Source organism: Dendrobates tinctorius, unplaced genomic scaffold, assembly GCF_039654945.1.
Source record: "Dendrobates tinctorius isolate UK_male_01 unplaced genomic scaffold, ASM3965494v1 ptg000257l, whole genome shotgun sequence".
Classification (NCBI taxonomy): domain Eukaryota; kingdom Metazoa; phylum Chordata; class Amphibia; order Anura; family Dendrobatidae; genus Dendrobates; species Dendrobates tinctorius.
This window is the reverse complement of record NW_027361924.1, coordinates 3232617-3246590: the sequence shown is the minus strand read 5'-3', so window position 1 is coordinate 3246590 and position 13974 is coordinate 3232617. Positions and strand designations below refer to the sequence as shown.

At 43.9% G+C, this 13974-nt stretch overlaps 1 pseudogene; it reads right to left on the bottom strand.

Moving 5' to 3' along the window:
- Positions 1-924: 924 nt before the first annotated feature.
- On the bottom strand, positions 925-8287 carry LOC141069247 (uncharacterized; annotated as a pseudogene).
- Positions 8288-13974: the final 5687 nt, after the last annotated feature.

Sequence of the window (13974 nt, the reverse complement as noted above, 5' to 3'; positions counted from 1 at the left end):
AGCCACATAGTGCACTGCTCCATACTGCCCTGCCCTGCCTATCCATCCATCTTTCCTATGTTCTGGTGCTTAATATCCACAGCTGAGGGTTTGCTACATTTATATCCGGACAATCATCTGTGATCTCAGCACATCAGCAGCATAAATCTTTGTCCTGAGCTGAGAGTTTGTTATAATGTATCAGCCCCTCAGCTGTGAGGGGAGCTGTTATTGTCTTTTTAGACTCCTGATATAAACAGAAATGTTCACATGTACTAACATCAAGCAGAGATCTGGAGACACAGTGGGAACAAAGCAGAGACGGCGCTACACAGATACAGAACCGGCGCTACACAGATACAGAACCAGCGCTACACAGATACAGAACCAGCGCTACACAGATACAGAGCCGGCGCTACACAGATACAGAACCGGCGCTACACAGATACAGAACCGGCGCTACACAGATACAGAACCGGCGCTACACAGATACAGAACCGGCGCTACACAGATACAGAGCCGGCGCTACAGATACAGAACCGGCGCTACACAGATACAGAACCGGCGCTAAACAGATACAGAACCGGCGCTACACAGATACAGAACCTGCGCTACACAGATACAGAACCGGCGCTACACAGATACAGAACCGGCGCTACACAGATACAGAACCGGCGCTACACAGATACAGAGCCGGCGCTACACAGATACAGAACCGGCGCTACACCGGTACAGAACCGGCGCTACACAGATACAGAACCGGCGCTACACAGGTACAGAACCGGCGCTACACAGGTACAGAACCGGCGCTACACAGGTACAGAACCGGCGCTACACATATACAGAACCGGCGCTACACAGATACAGAACCGGCGCTAAACAGATACAGAACCGGCGCTACACAGATACAGAACCGGCGCTAAACAGATACAGAACTGGCGCTACACAGGTACAGAACCGGCGCTACACAGGTACAGAACCGGCGCTACACAGGTACAGAACCGGCGCTACACAGATACAGAACCGGCGCTAAACAGATACAGAACCGGCGCTACACAGATACAGAACCGGCGCTAAACAGATACAGAACCGGCACTACACAGATACAGAACCGGCGCTAAACAGGTACAGAACCGGCGCTACACAGGTACAGAACCGGCGCTACACAGATACAGAACCGGCGCTAAACAGATACAGAACCGGCGCTACACAGATACAGAACCGGCACTAAGCAGATACAGAACCGGTGCTAAGCAGATACAGAACCGGCGCTAAACAGATACAGAACCGGCGCTACACAGATACAGAACCGAATAGAGAAGTATTCTCAGTGACCCTCTTAGGGAGACATTAGCAGCTACAGGGGTCTCCTCTCGCCCTCTCTAGCCCTATCACTCCCTTCTCTCACCCCTTCTCGCCCTCTCCCTCCCACGATCTCCCTTTTTGTTTCTGGAGGACCCAAGAAACCATTACTGTCAATAGGAACGTACAATGCTCTGAGAATCCTGCGGGGGAGCTGCAGGGAAATGACCACTCACTTACAGGTCCCTCCATAGATCATTGATCGTTGGGATCAGCGATGTAAACGAATAATCAAAGGTGGAAAAGCCCTTTTAGGTTCTTTTGGTGGGCCTGGCTGTGGCCCCGCGGACATCGTGGCCCCTTTTTCAGCCCTTACAGGAGGTGGCATCTTGTTCCTTCTGCCACATATGCCAACCGGCTGGCACTGGCCATGAGCTGAAGTTTTACGCTCTCGTCTAATTGCAGCCTGCCGTCTGTCTAACTAAGCAACAATTAAAACCAGGGACACACGAGGAGCGCACGCCATCATTACCGTCTACCGCAGCGCCGAGCCGACCGTTAACCCGCTCACGCACGCGCCAGCCACGAGACGCTGCCAGCCGAGTCAGCTGCCGGCAGCAGGGAAGCGTTAATCAGGCATGGCACGGCGGACAATCACCTTCTCTGGCAGAGATGCATTCGCCGTACACCGACCACCCCCTCGGCCACTTCCCGTTATTTACAGACATTAAGCCATTAAGAAAATGTTTCCATATTTATGTCATGAATGGGAAATAGAAGGCGGGTAATTAAGAGCAACGGTCGGCCTCTGGTGGACTACAAGTCCCAGAGTAGTTCCAGGGGAAATAGAGGGGTCACTGTTCATCCTGTGCCTCCTGGTTCACTAGTAGAATCCAGTCTTAAATATATAGATTTGCGCACTGCATGGGGAAGATTGTCACTGTTCATCCTGGGCTTCCTGGTTCACTAATGGACTCTATAACTACAGGAGAGGCAGCTATAAAGAAGGAAGTTACAGCTCACAGTGGACAGCACCGTTCATCCTGATCCTCCTGGTTCATCATTAGGATGTAAGAAGGTGAAGAGGACTAGAAAGCCAAGACTTGTAGGGAAATCACTGCTCATCCTGAGCCTCCTGATGAATGAATAGAAAAATCAAAGCTGCAGTGAACAGTAGCAGACACTCATAAATTGCATAGGGGGTCACTATTCATCCAGAGCGCCCTGGTTCATAATTAGTATCTAAAATCTAAAGCAGCGATAAAGCCGTACATTGCAGTTGGCATCACTGCTCATCCTGAGCCGCCTGGTTCACTAATATAATAGAACCACAGTGGAAAACAGAAATGAATCTACAAGCTTCAGGCTACTCCAGAGGTCACTGCTCATCCTGAACTTCCGAGTTCTTTGTTAATTACAGTAGAAAACAGTTTTTGAAGTCACAAGTCGAAGTTGGAATCATTGTTCATCCTGTGCCTCCTGTTTCATGAACAGAATAGTAAAGAGTAGCAGTGAAAACACTGTTCATACAAACATTCTCAGAACAGCAGTATGAATCATCTATGACATCACAGGTTGCAGACTTTATAGCCAGCTACAGTGGAGAGTGCTGCTCATCCTGAGCCTCCTGGTTCATGAATTGAACCCCAAAAACCTATGCCCACTTTGGCCCAGAAATGAATTCTAGTACATTTTGTCATCCCTGCCTTCCATGGAAAGGGTTAAAAATGGGGGAAAACCCATAGAGCATCATGACACCCATGAGACTCGCTGGGCGCATGGTGGGTGTAGTAGGTGCGCAGAGCTGGGAGGCCTTTCTTGTACAAACATGGCTGGTTCCCGGGCAGAGCGCTGCTGCGCCTGGTATGGGGAGCGGTGATGGTACAGCAGGGCAGGATTTCATCAGTATTTAGTCTGAGCACATTCCCCACATGTCAGCTCTGCTAAACACTGCTGAACTTATAAGGAGCAAACATACCGCACTGCCCGCAGGAATAACGCCCCGATGCAGCAGAGCTGAGTCATGAGGGCAAAGTCTAAGAGAAGTGGTGCACAGTGAGTACCCGCACACCTGGGGCTGGCTATGCAGAGCGCAGCTGTGGAGATGAGTTTGTTATCTGCTTCTGCGCTCTGCATAGTCAGACACCAATAAGTCAAAGCTCAGTATAATAGCACAAGCTTTGTCTCTTGCTTTCTGGCTATGCAGAGCGCAGCTGTAAATGAGAAACTTATGTCAGTTGTTGTGCTCTGCATAGCCAGCGACGCAGGCCAATAAAGGCTGAGCAGGTACAATTCAAATTTATGTTAAGAACCTATAACGCTGCCCTTCACCTCGCCGAACAGAACTACTTCACCACCCTGATCTCCTCACTAGCCAACAACCCCAAGAAACTTTTTGACACTTTTCACTCCCTCCTCAGGCCAAAAGCACAAGCCCCTATCACAGACATTTGTGCTGATGACCTGGCCTCCCACTTACAGAAAAAATAGATAATATCCGTCAGGAAATCTGCTCCCAACCACCAAGTGCTGTGACTCCCATCCCTTCCTGCATCTCCCCTGGCTCACTTTCCACATTTGATCCCATCACAGAAGAAGAAGTCTCCCGACTCCTCTCTTCTTCTCGTCCGACTACATGCACTACCGACCCCATTCCCTCACATCTCCTCCAGTCTCTCTCTCCAGTCGTCAAAACTCACCTAACTACAATCTTTAATCTCTCCCTCTCCTTGGGCATTTTCCCATCCTCCTTCAAACACGCCATCATTACTCCATTACTAAAGAAACCCACCCTCGACCCATCCTGCACAAACAACTACAGACCAGTCTCCAATCTCCTCTTCATCTCTAAACTCTTGGAGCACCTAGTCTACTCCCGCCTTACCCGTTACCTCTCCACTCACTCCCTCCTAGACCCTTCACAGTCCGGCTTCCGCCCCCTACATTCGACTGAAACTGCACTCATCAAAGTGACCAATGACCTTCTGACAGCAAAACGTAACGGTGACCACTCTCTGCTCATTCTTCTTGACCTATCTGCAGCTTTCGATACTGTTGACCACCGTCTCCTCCTCTCTAGGCTCCAGTGACTAGGCATTAAGGACACTGCTCTCTCCTGGTTCTCTTCCTATCTCTCTGACCGCTCCTTCAGTGTTTTGTTCTCTGGCTCCACGTCATCTCCTCTTGCTGTCGGGGTACCTCAGGGCTCAGTCCTTGGCCCCTTTCTCTTCTCTCTCTACACGGCCCCAATTGGACAGACCATCAGCAGATTTGGTTTTCAGTACCATCTTTATGCTGATGACACACAACTATACACATCTTCCCCCGACCTTACCCCCCGCTGTACTACAGAAAGCCAGTGACTGCCTGTCCGCAGTCTCCAATATCATGTCCACTCTCTATCTGAAACTCATCCTCTCCAAAACTGAACTTCTTCTGCTCTCGCCGTCTACCATCCTCCCTAAATCTGACATTTCCCTCTCCGTAGGTGGCACTATAATAACACCCCGTCAGCAGGTGCGCTGTCTGGGTGTTATGTTTGACACCAATCTCTCCTTCACATCTCATATACAATCTCTTGCCCACTCTTGCCGCTTACACCTAAAGAATATCTCTAGAATCCGCCCTTTTCTCACTATGGAAACAACAAAAACCCTCACTGTAGCATTGATCCACTGCCGCCTGGATTACTGCAACGCTCTATTAATTGGCCTCCCTGTCACTCGACTATCCCCTCTCCAGTCCATACTTAATGCAGCAGCCAGAGTCGTCCATAGGATCCAATTCAAAGTACTTGTTCTCACCCATAAAGCTCTCCACAGTGCGGCACCCCCCTACATCTCCTCCCTCATTTCTGTCTATCGGCCTAGCCGACCGCTGCGCTCTGCAAACAACTTTCGACTAACCTCTGTACTAATCCGCACCTCCCACTCCTGACTCCAAGACTTCTCCCGCGCTGCGCCAATCCTCTGGAATGCGCTACCCCAAAAAATTAGGACCAGCCACAATTTGCACAGTTTTAGGCGCACTCTCAAAACACATCTGTTCAGAGCGGCCTATCACGTTCACTAATCAAAGTCATTTTATGTGTAAGTGTGCATGAGTAGCCCATTCACTATCTCCATCCATCCCTCACTCCCGCAAGATGGCTGGACCTTCATTTTAAATACATCACTGTAAATACACACCTGTACTTTGTATCTCCCTCACCTCATTGTAGATTGTAAGCTCTCACCAGCAGGGTCATCTTATTTCATCTTATTTTGCTTTAATTATTGTATTGTTAACGTTGTTACTTATGACTTGTGTTTTGAAACTGTTAAACTGTAAAGCGCTGCGGAATATGTTGGCGCTATATAAATAAAGATTATTATTATTATTTATTATGAAGGCGACAGAATGAAATCACGTGAGCGGCAGTGTCATAATTTAGTAATATCTTCGTTCATTACTAAGAGCAGCTTTTCCACACTTTTCCTAACCTATCTAGGGGTAAGGCTGGGTCTAGGGTTAGGGCTAGGATTAGTGATAGTGGTAGGATTGGGGATAAAGTTAGTGTTTGAGTTAATGATAGGGTTAGTTATAGAGTTAGGTCTAGGATTAGTGATAGTGGTAGGGTTGAGGATAGAGTTAGGGTTCATGTTAATGATAGGGTTAGGAATAGAGTTAGGTTTAGGATTTGTGATAGTGGTAGGGTTGGGGATAGAGTTAGGGTTAGGGTTCATGATAGGGTTAGGAATAGAGTTAGGTCAAGGATTAGTGATAGTGGTAGGGTTGGGGATAGAGTTAGGGATACAGTTAAGTTTAGGATCAGTGATAGTGGTAGGGTTTGGAGATAGAGTTAGGGTTCGGGTACATGATAAGGTTTGGGATAGAGTTAGGTCTAGGATTAGTGGTAGTGGTAGGGTTGGGGATAGAGTTAGGGATAGAGTTAAGTTTAGGATTAGTGGTAGGGTTGGGGATAGAGTTAGGGATAGAGTTAGGTCTAGGATTAGTGGTAGTGGTAGGGTTGGGGATAGAGTTAGGGATAGAGTTAAAGTTTAGGATTAGTGAGATTGTGGTAGGGTTGGGGATAGAGTTAGGGTTAGGGTTCATGATGGGGTTAGGAATAGAGTTAGGTCTAGGATTAGTGATAGTGGTAGGGTTGGGGATAGAGTTAGGGATAGAGTTAAGTTTAGGATTAGTGATAGTGGTAGGGTTGGGGATAGAGTTAGGGATAGAGCTAAGTTTAGGATTAGTGATTGTGGTAGGGTTGGAGATAGAGTTAGGGTTTGGGTACATGATAAGGTTAGGGATAGAGTTAGGTCTAGGATTAGTGGTAGTCGTAGGGTTGGGGATAGAGTTAGGGTTTGGGTTAATGATAGGGTTAGGGATAGAGTTAGGTCTAGGGTGACAGGTTAGGGATAGAGTTAGGGTTATACTTACTTATTAGTTATTTGTAACATGTTCTATCTCGAAGGTCAAAGGACAAACTATAATCACATCAGTATTTTCTGAAGAAACTGCATATGGTCGGGGCATGAGGGGTTCAATACTGGACTGGTAGAAGCAGCTGATGACCCACACTACACCAGTGCATGCAGCTCTGCTATACCTGTATCGGTATCTGTAGCTAAAGGGACAATAATTATCCAAATTTTTAGGTGTCATTGTTTTCATTTTAGGGGGTAGTAAGTGGGGGAGGTTATTGGACAAGTCAGTCGGGGTTAAATTAATATGGGGCTATCCCACGAGAAACATTAAAAATACCAGTGTCATGGGACCAGTGCAAACCAGTGCAGGAAGAGAACAGAGAAAAGTGTGAAGAAAAGTGCGGCCTCTGAGCGGAGCCGAGAAAAGCAGATCTGACATTAAATTTTCAGGAGTTTCATCTGTTCACATCATGTATCACCACAGAGCAGTGCCAAGAACGAGCACAGGGGCAAACAGTATGGTAGAGGATGGCAGGCCGCCCCTGCCCAACATGCGGCCTGCCCAACATGGTCACATTACATCACAGCTGAGATACAGTAAGGCTGCATTACTTGAGGACGGTGTGCAGACTATCACCCCTGTCATCCACCGCCGTTCTGGACCTAATGTTGGATGACATGAATCACACGGTGACAGAGACGCGTCGCTGGGTCTGATACTAATACACAAGGGTGATCGTAACACAACATGGCAGATTCATCACATTCTGTAAATTCAACATTTTTTCCCATAGAGATGTATGAAGCATCTATCAGGAGCGAGAAGATTTATTGCTGGAGTTGGAGATCTCTATCTGAGATCTCATAAAACATCATGGCTTCCCCTCCGCAGAGATGACAGGATGCACAACATCATTTTCACCATCCCTCCTGATACAATGCCAACACAATCCCAGCTGTATGGCTCCTGGGAACTCAGGAAGGACATGAAGGTCTTGGCCAAACTTAAGGTTCTTCTTCAGGTCTCTCAAGATCGTGGTCATAAATTTATGAGATCCTCATTAACCACAATGATACATTGTACTCTTAGAAGTCAAACACCCATCATCTCAGACGTAATCCTAGCTTATTTCCCATAAAGTCTTGTTAAGGCCACTAGTCATTATCCTGATGACCATGAATGGACAAATGGCAGGTCTGAAGGACTTTTACAAACAGTGATAGAAAAGATCTATCGATATTAAATCTCTAGGTGCATCAGCTTCCTGGAATTTGTCCACATGGTCCATGTCTGATCACATTAATGTACATCAAGTACCACAAGGACTATATCCATGCGGGATCTCAGATAGATTCCCAGCATGATCTGGAGAATGCTGGATCTCAAGAACATAGCTTTCCATGAATATCTGGAGTAGATCATGCTGGATCTCAGTAACATATCTTCCCAGGAATATCTGGAGTAGATCATGCTGGATCTCAGGAACATAGCTTCCGATTAATATCTGGAGTTGATCATGCTGGATCTCAGGAACATAGCTTCCCATGAATATCTGGAGTAGATCATGCTGGATCTCAGGAACATAGCTTCCCATGAATGTCTGGAGAAGATCATGTTGGATCTCATGAACATACAGTAGCTTCCATAAACCTGGATCTCAGATAACGTCACATATACAGATTTGGAGTACAGTAACCCCAGCATTCATACCCATGCTGGATCTCAGAAAGCTTAATAATAATAATAATCTTTATTTTTATATAGCGCTAACATATTCCGCAGCGCTTTACAGTTTGCACACATCATCACTCACAATCTAAATTCCCTATTAGTATGTCTTTTAGAATGTGGGAGGAAACCGGAGTGCCCAGAGGAAACCCACACAAACACGGGGAGAACATACAAACTCCTTGCAGATGTTGTCCTTGGTGGGATTTGAACCCAGGACCCCATTAGCTGAGCCCCGCACAGTGGCTCAGCTTCTTATGAATGTGTCAAGACTCCCAGCAAGGATCTTAAGACATGGGCAAATCCTCAGTCATTACACACTCATGCTTAATCCTAGGTAGTTTCATATGCAAATTCACCAGTTCTCCAGTAATGTCAGGGTAGGTTCATCACTCATTACAACTGTGCTGCTTCTCCCATTAACATATGGAGTAAGCCCACCACTTGTTCTTCATGCTGGTCTCAGAGGGCTTCCCAAAAATCTAAAGAGTAAGATTCATCAATTGTTAAACCCATGACATCATCACTCACTACTCATTATGTCCACATTGGATTTGAGATAGCGTCACATACACATCTGCATTATGCCCACCAATAATTCTAGCCATGCCGAATCTCAGGAATCTTCAAATGCATAGGTGTCCTACACTTGATCCCACTGCAGGATCGCCCATACAAGTCCATCCCTTGTTACATCCATACTAGACCCCAGATTACTTCCTATAAATATCTGGACTTTGTCAACCACTTAGAGTTTCCATGCCAGACCTCACTTTCATATTTCCTACTCATTCAGCACGTGCTGGATCTCAGGTACCTTCTTATTCATATCACGAGTCAAGTCCTCAATGTATTACACCCTTTTTTGGATCTCATACTTCTCTGAAGAGGGTCTCCTACTCATTATACCGATGCAGAAACAACCACACCCATGAAGACGTTCTACTTCTCTTCTCAGATAGTTTCTCATTCTCCTCAGGAATAGGTCTACCACTCCTTGAGCCAACATAGGGTCTCGGGTGACTTCCAAAGTATATGTGCCCTAGTCATGATACCCATGCTGACCAACTATATACATATTGCATAAGTCCACCACTCATTACATCCATGAAGCATCTCTCATAGCAGGTTCCCATGCATGTCTGGAGCATGTCGTCCACCTATTAAACCCAAGCTAGACCTCAGACACCTGCACATTTCTACTCACTTTTCACATGTTGGATCTCATGTATCCTTCCATTCATGTCAGGAGTTCACCACTGAGCATTATTAAATTGGATATCAGATAGCTTCCGATTCAAGAGATGAGTAAGTTTATGAGTTGGATCTCACATGACTTTCAATGCACATGTGTCTTCCTCATCCATCTCATGCTGGACCTTACATATGGAATAAGCCTCCCACTTCTTTGTACCCCGATGGACCTCAGATACTGTCACGAGTCACATGTATGACTGGAGAAGATTTTTTATTCACTCTGCCAATGATGTTTGTCAGCAGGCTTCCTTACTTATCTAGGGTAGGTTTTCTACTCATTATAGCCATGCAACATCTCCGATAACACATATAAAGAAGGTCAACTACTCAATATACTCTTTTTGATGCCAAATAGATTTTCATTTACACCAGGAGTAGCTCCATCATTCATTAAACCCATGCTAGATCTAAGGAAGCTTCCAAAACATAGTTGTCCTACTCCTAATACCAAAGCTGGATCACTCATACACATATTCTATAAGTCCAGGACTCATTAAACCCAGGCTGTATTTTCAGGGAGCTTTAAAAACATAGGTGACCTACTCTTGATACTTGATCGCCCATATATCTGCTCTGTAAGTCCATTATTCATAACATCCGTGCTGGGTTTTAGGTAGCTTTCCATTAATGTCTAGACCTCAAACACCTGCACATTTCCTGCTCACTACATGCACATTCGATCTCATGTAGCCTTCCACGATTTCATGTTGGATCTCAGCTAGCTTCTCATACATGTCTACAGCAGGTTTCCTATTCACTATACAATTGCAGAATCTTCCTTAAATGTATGGAGGACATCTCCTACTCATTGTACTCATATTAAATGTCATCAATATCAGAAGAAAGATCTTCAATCATTACAACCATGCTGGATCTCATGTAGCTTCCATTGCACAGGTCTCTAACAGAATGTACCCATGTTGGACCTCAGCTAGCTTCCAATACTTGTCTAGAGTAGATGAGTAGATCTCCTTATTTATTAGATCCTTGGATGACCTCCCATTCACATATGAAGGAAAGCATTACACCCACGTTGTTCCTCAGATCGCTTCCCATCCACGTCTATAGTAGGTCCACCACTCTTTAAGCCCATGGAGAATCTCAGGTATCTTCCAATACATAGGTTTCCTAATCATTGCACCCATGTTGGACCTCAGCTAGCTTCCAATACTTGTCTAGAGTAGATCTCCCTATTTATTAGACCCTTGGATGACCTCCCATTCACATATGAAGGAAGGCATTATACCCACGTTGTTCCTCAAATCGCTTCCCATCCATGTTTATAGTAGGTCCACCACTCTTTAAGCCTATGGAGAATCTCAGGTATCTCAGGTATCTTTCAATACATAGGTCTCCTAATCATTGCACTCATGTTGGATCTCAGCTGGCTTCCAATACCGGTCTAGAGTAGATGTCCCTGTTCGTTAGACCACTAGAGGATCTCCCATTGACCTTATTCCTCAGTCCTATTGACGTTATTCCTCAGACTGCTACCCATTCATATCTTTAGCAGCTCCAACACTCATTAAGCCCATGTAGAATCTTAGGCATCTCAACTATCTTCCAATGCACAAGTCTCCGTCGCATTGTACCCATGTTGGACCTCAAATAGCTTCCAATACTTGTCTAGATTAGATCTCCCTATTCATTAGACCCTTGGAGGACCTCCCATTCACATATGAAATAAAACATCATACCAATGGTGTGCCTCAGATTGCTTCCCATCCATGTCTACAGCAGGTCCACCACTCATTGAGCCCATGCAGAATCTCAGGTATCATCTAATACATAGGTGTACCCTTTATGATAACCGTACTAGATCTCCTATCTTCTGCTTTTCATACTTTTATACCCTCCTGGACCCCAGAAACCATTGCATGTATGGAGTAGGCCCTCTTGCTCTTTATACCTATCATAGCTGTCCATGAACTGGGGGCACCATGCCTGGTGGCAGATGTGATGCCTGCAGTGTAATATAAACCGTCAATTATTCAGAACTCTCCATCCTTCCAAATCTCATCAGCACATGATAATATCTCAGATAATATCCCGCTAATGGAAATGCGCAGTTCGGGCTGGGATCTGCGTGGCATCAATCACCAAGGCCTTCCATTAAAGTAGAAATTTCCAGCAGCTCCAGAGAAGGTTGCCCATCTGAACCCCATCCAGTTATCTGCTATCTCTTCTGGGCTCTACTTTCTAAAGTTCCATCTGATTTCCCGGCTCAGCAATCTGCCGCTTCTTCTGTTCTTCCCCATCCTCCATTGACAATTATTCCTCGGTAGGAAAACATCATGTTTCCTAAGTCTGCAAGCAGATTGGTTTCACAAGTGGAAAGCCAACTACAAAGCGCAGTTTCTGCTGCTTCATTATTACACTCCCCCATTGAAATTTTGTTTTTTTATGATTTCTCTTTGCTTTATTTCTCTTTTTTTTTCAGGAAGATCTGCATCTGTCATCTCCGAGTACTATGATAATCTGCTAGAAGTCACGTGACATTTATGCCAAGCAATTCCAGTCTCTACAGCAATTACCATCAATGGTGAAGTGAGTAAAAGCTAGAAAACATTTACTTGTATTAAGGATTGTCAAATATGTTACACTCACTTCTTAGGAGACCAGAATGAAGATAACATATTCTCAGTATACTATGTAATCTACTATAATACTGCCCCAATATACAAGAATATAACTGCTATAATACTGTGTCTTATGTACAAGAATATAACTACTATAATACTGCCCCCTATGTACAAGAATATAACTACTATAATACAGCCCCCTATGTACAAGAATATAACTACTATAATACTGTGTCTTATGTACAAGAATATAACTACTATAATACTGCCCCCTATGTACAAGAATATAACTACTATAATACAGCCCCCTATGTACAAGAATATAACTACTATAATACTGTCCGCTATGTACAAGAATATAACTACTATAATACTGCTCCTATGTACAAGAATATAACTACTATAATACTGCCCCTATATACAAGAATATAACTACTATAATACTGTGTCTTATGTACAAGAATATAACTACTATAATACTGCCCCCTATGTATAAGAATATAACTACTATAATACTGCCCCTATGTACAAGAATATAACTACTATAATACTGCCCCTATATACAAGAATATAACTACTATAATACTGCCCCTATATACAAGAATATAACTACTATAATACTGCTCCCTATGTACAAGAATATAACTACTATAATACTGTGTCTTATGTACAAGAATATAACTACTATAATACTGCCCCCTATGTACAAGAATATAACTACTATAATACTGCTCCCTATGTACAAGAATATAACTACTATAATACTGTGTCTTATGTACAAGAATATAACTACTATAATACTGCTCCTATGTACAAGAATATAACTACTATAATACAGCCCCCTATGTACAAGAATATAACTACTATAATACTGCTCCTATGTACAAGAATATAACTACTATAATACTGCCCCCTATGTACAAGAATATAACTACTATAATACTGCCCCTATGTACAGGAATATAACTACTATAATACTGCCCCTATGTACAAGAATATAACTACTATAATACTGACTCCTATGTACAAGAATATAACTACTATAATACTGCTCCTATGTACAAGAATATAACTACTATAATACAGCCCCCTATGTACAAGAATATAACTACTATAATACGGTGTCTTATGTACAAGATTATAACTACTATAATACTGCTCCTATGTACAAGAATATAACTACTATAATACTGCCCCCTATGTACAAGAATATAACTACTATAATACTGCCCCTATGTACAGGAATATAACTACTATAATACTGCCCCTATGTACAAGAATATAACTACTATAATACTTCCCCTATGTATATTGTCTGAGAGGCTAACCCCCCCTTCCCCTAATCTATTTATCTACTGTCCAGAAGTGTGGATTTATTTTATGATGGACTTTAATAATAAAAATCTTTTCTAATGCAAGAAAAAACTTTTTAAAATTTTGCATCCTGGATTTTGTCCGCTGGAGGTTAAAGTTACATTTTTTCATTTGAATATTTTGTGGCTGGCTCCTGCTCTGGTCTCCGTGCAGACTTTCTCCTGGATTGATATTGGATCTCACACACCGGGGTGTACGGGTAAGCTGGCTTTGAAATTCTAGAGTTTTTTTTGTACTATAATACTGTGTCTTATGTACAAGAATATAACTACTATAATACTGCCCCTATGTACAGGAATATAACTACTATAATACAGCCCCCTATGTACAAGAATATAAC